The sequence below is a fragment of the Symphalangus syndactylus genome, chromosome 23 (assembly GCF_028878055.3).
Source record: "Symphalangus syndactylus isolate Jambi chromosome 23, NHGRI_mSymSyn1-v2.1_pri, whole genome shotgun sequence".
Taxonomy (NCBI): domain Eukaryota; kingdom Metazoa; phylum Chordata; class Mammalia; order Primates; family Hylobatidae; genus Symphalangus; species Symphalangus syndactylus.
The window spans coordinates 41,906,858-41,913,073 of record NC_072445.2 but is presented as its reverse complement, the minus strand read 5'-3'; the positions used below and the strand labels follow the sequence as shown (position 1 = coordinate 41,913,073).

The following is a 6,216-nucleotide window of genomic DNA, read 5'->3' as shown; positions in this document are numbered from 1 at the left end:
ATGGGCTCCGTGTCCAACCAGCAGTTTGAAGGTGGCTGCGCTTAGGCGGCAGAAGAGGCACCTGAGGAGGCGCCAGAGGATGCGGCCCGGGCGGCGGATGAGCCTCAGCTGCTGCATGGTGCGGGCACCTGTAAGTGGTTCAACGTGCGCATGGGGTTCAGCTTCCTGTCCATGACCGCCTGCGCCAGGGTCGCGCTCGACCCCCCAGTGGACGTCTTTGTGCACCAGAGTAAGCTGCACATGGAGGCGTTCCGGAGCTTGAAGGAGGGTGAGGCAGTGGAGTTCACCTTTAAGAAGTCAGCCAAGGGTCTGGAATCCATCCGTGTCACCGGACCTGGTGGAGTATTCTGTATTGGGAGTGAGAGACGGCCAAAACGGAGGAACATGCAGAAGCGCAGATCAAAAGGAGACAGGTGCTACAACTGTGGAGGTCTAGACCATCATGCCAAGGAATGCAAACTGCCACCCCAGGCCAAGAAGTGCCACTTCTGCCAGAGCATCAGCCATATGGTAGCCTCATGTCCGCTGAAGGCCCAGCAGGGCCCTAGTGCACAGGGAAAGCCAACCTACTTTGGGGAAGAAGAAGAAGAAATCCACAGCCGTGCCCTGCTCCCGGAGGCACAGAATTGAGCCACAATGGGTGGGGGCTATTCTTTTGCTATCAGGAAGTTTCGAGGAGCAGGCGGAGTGGAGAAAGTGGGAATAGGGTGCGTTGGGGCTAGTTGGCACTGCCATGTATCTCAGGCTTGGGTTCACACCATCACCCTTTCTTCCCTGTAGGTGGGGGGAAAGGGTGAGTCAAAGGAACTCCAACCATGCTCTGTCCAAATGCAAGTGAGGGTTCTGGGGGCAACCAGGAGGGAGGAATCACCCTACAACCTGCATACTTTGAGTCTCCATCCCCAGAATTTCCAGCTTTTGAAAGTGGCTTGGATAGGGAAGTTGTTTTCCTTTTAAAGAAGGATATTTAATAATTCCCATGCCACAGTGAAATGACTAAGTATAAGACCAGATTCATGGAGCCAAGCCACTACATTCTGTGGAAGGGAATCTCTCAGGAGTAAGCAGTGTTTTTTTTCACAACTTGTATCCTCATACCCACTTTTGGGATGGGGTGCTGGCAACTGTCCCAAGCAATGGGTAATGATGATGGCAAAAAGGGTGTTTGGGGGAACAGCTACAGACCTGCTGCTCTATGCTCACACCCGCCCCATTCTGGGCCAATGTGATTTTATTTATTTGCTCCCTTGATACTGCACCTTGGGTCCCACTTTCTCCAGGATGCCAACTGCACTAGCTGTGTGTGAATGATGTATCTTATGCATTTTAACTTTTTTCCTCAATATAAATATTCTGGTTTTGTATTTTTGTATATTTTAATCTAAGGCCCTCATTTCCTGCACTATGTTCTCAGGTACATGAGCAATCTCAGGGATAAGCCGGCAGCAGCTCCAGGTCTGCGCAGCAGGAATACTTTTTGTTGTTTTTGCCACTGTGGAGAGCAACTATTTGGAGTGCACAGCCTATTGAACTACCTCATTTTTGCCAATAAGAGCTGGCTTTTCTGCCATAGTGTCCTCTTGAAACCCCCTCTGCCTTGAAAATGTTTTATGGGAGACTAGGTTTTAAGTGGGTTGCCCCATGACTTGATTGCCTTCTACTGGAAGATTGGGAATTAGTCTAAACAGGAAATGGTGGTACAGAGAGGCTAGGAGAGGCTGGGTCAGGTGAAAAGCCCAGAGAGCAAGCCAAGATTAGGTAAGGGTTGTCTAATCCTAGAGCACAGGACGTGCTTTACATCTCCAGATCCATTCTTCATCAGATTACGTTAGGCCTACCATGTACCACAGGGTGTGCGTGTGTTTGTAAAACTAGAGTTGCTAAGGATAAGTTTAAAGACCAATACCCCTGTACTTAATCCTGTGCTGTCGAGAGATGGATATATGAAGTAAGGTAAGATCCTTAACCTTTCAAAATTCTCGGGTTCCAGGGATACACATAAGCGAGGGCTTTGTGGTGCCTGGGGCCTGTGTCCTGCCCTGCTGCAGTAGTGATTAATAGTGTCATGGTAGATAAAGGAGAAAAAGGGGGTTTCGTTTACATGCTGTGAGATCACCGCAAACCTACCTCACTGTGTTGAAGCGAGACAAATGCAATAGAACGCATTGGGTAGTGTGTGTCTGATCCTGGGTTCTTGTCTCCCCTAAATGCTGCCCCCCCACCCCGGTTATTGTATTTGTCTGGGCTTTGTAGGACTTCACCAAGTTGATTGCTAGGTGGCCTAGTTTGTATAAATATAATGTATTGGTCTTTCTCCGTGTTATTTGGGGGTTTTGTTTACAAACTTATTTTTGTGTTGAGAGAAAAATAGCCAAAGCATCTTTGACAGAAGGTTCTGCATCAGGCAAAAAGATCTGAAACATTAGTTTGGGGGGCCCTCTTCTTAAAGTGGGGATCTTGAATCATCCTTTCTTTTGTATTCCCTTCCCCTATTACCTATTAGACCAGATCTTCTGTCCTAAAAACTTGTCTTCTACCCTGCCCTCTTTTCTGTTCACCCCCAAAAAAAAACTTACACACCCACACACATACACATTTAATGCTTGGAGTGTCTCCACAACTCTTAAACCATGTATGCAAAAATCCTGAAGCTAGGAAAACACTCCATCCCTTGTTCCCAACCTCCTAAGTCAAGACCATTACCATTTCTTTCTTTCTTCTTTTTTTTTTTTTTGAGATGGAGTCTTGCTCTGTCGCCCAGGCTGGAGTGCAGTGGCATGATCAGCTCACTGCAGCCTCTGCCTCTTGGGTTCGGGTGGTTCTCCTGCCTCAGCCTCCTGAGTAGCTGGGATTACAGGGGCCCGCCACGCCCAGCTAATTTTTGTGTTTTTAGTGGAGACGGGGTTTCACCGTGTTGTCCAGGCTGCTCTGGAACTCCTGACCTCAGGTGATCTGCCCACCTTGGCCTCCCAGGGTGCTGGGATTGCAGGCAAGAGCCACCACACTGGGCCGACCATTTCTTGATGTATTCATGCCAAACACTTAAGACACTGCTGTAGCCCAGGCACGGAGGCTCACACCTGTGATCCCGGCACTTTGGGAGGCTGAGGTGGGCGGATCACAGGGTCAGGAGTTCAAAACCATCCTGGCCAGCACAGTGAAACCCTGTCTCTGCTGAAATACAGAAAGATTGGCCGGGTGTGGTGGTGCATACCTGTGGTCTCAGCTATTCGGGAGGCTGGGGCGGGGGAATCGCTTGGGCCCGGGAGGCGGAGATTGCGGTGAGCTGAGACTGCACCACTGCATTCCAGCCTGGCTACAGAGCGGGACTCCGTCTGTAAAAAAAAAAAAAAAAAAAAAAGACACTGCTGTATTTTGGATGGATCAAACGTACTTAATTTTGATTTCTAATCCTAAAGTAGAGAGATGCAATTGGGGGCCTTCCATGTAGAAAGTGGGGTCAGGAGGCCAAGAAAGGGAATATGAATGTATATCCAAGTCACTCACGAACTTTTATGCAGGTGCTGGAAACTTATGTCAAAGTGGCCACAAGATTGTTTAATAGGAGACGAACCAATGTAACTCCATGTTTACTGCTAGAAACCAAAGCTTTGTGTAAAATCTTGAATTTACAGGGAGGTAGGGTAGGAATGCCTGTACCTGTCTATTTTTCTCCTGATCCCTTTGCCTCATTCCTGAACTGCAGAAGACTGAGCCCCTTTGGGCTTTGGTGACCCCATCACTGGGGTGCGTTTATTTGATGGTTGATTTTGCTGTACTGGGTACTTCCTTTCCCATTTTCTAATCCTTTTTTAACACATGCTGACTCTTCCCTTCCCTTCTCCTTTCCCTGGGAAAATACAATGAATAAATAAAGACTTATTGGTACTCAAAGTGTCAAAAAATAAAAATAAATAAATAAATAAATTCAAAGAGATCCACACACAGAAACATTATAATCAAACTGCCAAAAAACAAAGAAAGAATCTTGAGGACAAAAAGAGGGAAGCGACTTATCATGTACAAGAGATTCTCAGTAAGAATAAGAACTAATTTATCATGAAAAATTACAGAGTCAGGAGGCAATGAGATGACATATTCAAAGTAGCAAAAGTAAAATACTGTCAAGGAACAATTCTAAAGCCAGCAAAACTATTCTTCATAAATGAACTAGAAATTAAATATTCTCAGATTTTGGAAACTGAGAGAAGTTGTAATTACCAGACCTATCTTATGGGAAATTATAAAAGCAGTCTTGCAGATTGACATGAAAGGACACTAGATAGCAACTCGAATCCCACGAAGAAATGAAGAACTCCAGCAAAGGTAACTACATGGGTAAATATAAAAGACAGTATAAATGCAATTTGTTTGCAATTTCGTCTCTCATATTATTCAAAAGACAAATACATTCCATGCTCATGGATACGAAGAATCAATATTGTGTAAATGGCCATCCTGCCCAAAGTAATTTATAGATTCAATGCTATCCCCATCAAGCTACCATTGACTTTCTTCACAGAATTAGAAAAAACTACCTTAAATTTCATATGGAAACAAAAAAAGAGCTTGCATAACCAAGACAATCCTAAATAAAAAGAACAAAGTGGGAGGCATCACCCTACCTGACCTCAAACTATACTACAAGTCTCCATTAACTGAAACAGCACAGTACTGGTACCAAAACAGATATATAGATCAATGGAACAGAACAGAGGCCTCAGAAATAACACTGCACATCTACAACCATCTGATCTTTGACAAACCTGACAAAAACAAGCAATGGGGAAATGATTCCCTATTTAATAAATGGTGCTGGGAAAACTGGCTAGCCATATGCAGAAAACGGAAACTGGACCCCTTCCTTACACCTTATACAAAAACTAACTCAAGATGGATTAAAGATTTAAATGTAAGACCTAAAACCATAAAAACCCTAGAAGAAAACCTAAGCGATACTATTCAGGACATAGGCATAGGCAGAGACTTCATGACTAGAACACCAAAAGCAATGGCAACAAAAGCCAAAATTGACAAATGGAATCTAATTAAACTAAAGAGCTTCTGCACAGAAAAAGAAACTATCATCAGAGTGAACAGGCAGCCTACAGAATGGGAGAAAATTTTTGCAATCTATCCATCTGACAATGGGCTAATATCCAGAATCTACAAAGAACTTAAACAAATTTACAAGAAAAAACCAACCCCATCAAAAAGTGGGTGAAGGATAAGAACAGATACTTCTCAAAAGAAGACATATATGCAGCCAACAAACATATGAAAAAAAGCTCATTATCACTGGTCATTAGAGAAATGAAAATCAAAACCACAATGAGATACCAGCTCACACCAGATAGAATGGCAATCATTAAAAAGTCAGGAAACAACAGATGCTGGAGAGGATGTAGAGAAATAGGAATGCTCTTACACTGTTGGTGGGAGTGTAAATTGATTCAACCATTGTGAAAGACAGTGTGGAGATTCCTCAAGGATCTAGAACCAGAAATACCATTTGACCCAGCAATACCATTACTGGGTATATACCCAAAGGATTACAAATCATTCTGCTATAAAGACACATGCACACATATGTTTATTGCAGCACTAATCACAATAGCAGAGACTTGTAACCAACCCAAAAGACTATCAATGATAGACTGGATAAAGAAAATGTGGCACATATACACCATGGAATACTATGCAGCCATAAAAATGGATGAGTTCATGTCCTTTGCAGGGACATGGATAAAGCTGGAAACCATCATTCTCAGCAAACTAAAACAGGAACAGAAAATGAAACACCATATGTTCTCATTCATAATTGGGAGCTGAACAATGATAATACATGGACACAGGGAGGGGAACATCACACACTGGGGCCTGTTAGGGTGTGGGGGTCTAGGGGAGGGATAGCATTAGGAGAAATAACCTAATGTAGATGACGGGTTGATGGGTGCAGCAAACCACCATGGCACGTGTATACCTATGTAACAATCCTGCACGTTCTGCACATGTACCCTAGAACTTAAAGTATAATAATAATAATAATAATAATAATAATATGGTGTCATCAAATGCTTGACCTTCTCTTCCTTAGCATGAAGCATAAACACACGTACAAAAACATCTATGTGACTCCCTTGGGGAGGGGCCAAGTTGGCCAACTAGAAACAGCTGCATTCAGAGGCTCCCACCAAGAAAAACGAAAATGACAAG

General features: G+C 44.0%; 1 pseudogene; it reads left to right on the top strand.

Moving 5' to 3' along the window:
• Window positions 1-630, top strand: LOC129472911 (protein lin-28 homolog A-like; annotated as a pseudogene).
• Window positions 631-6,216: the final 5,586 nt, after the last annotated feature.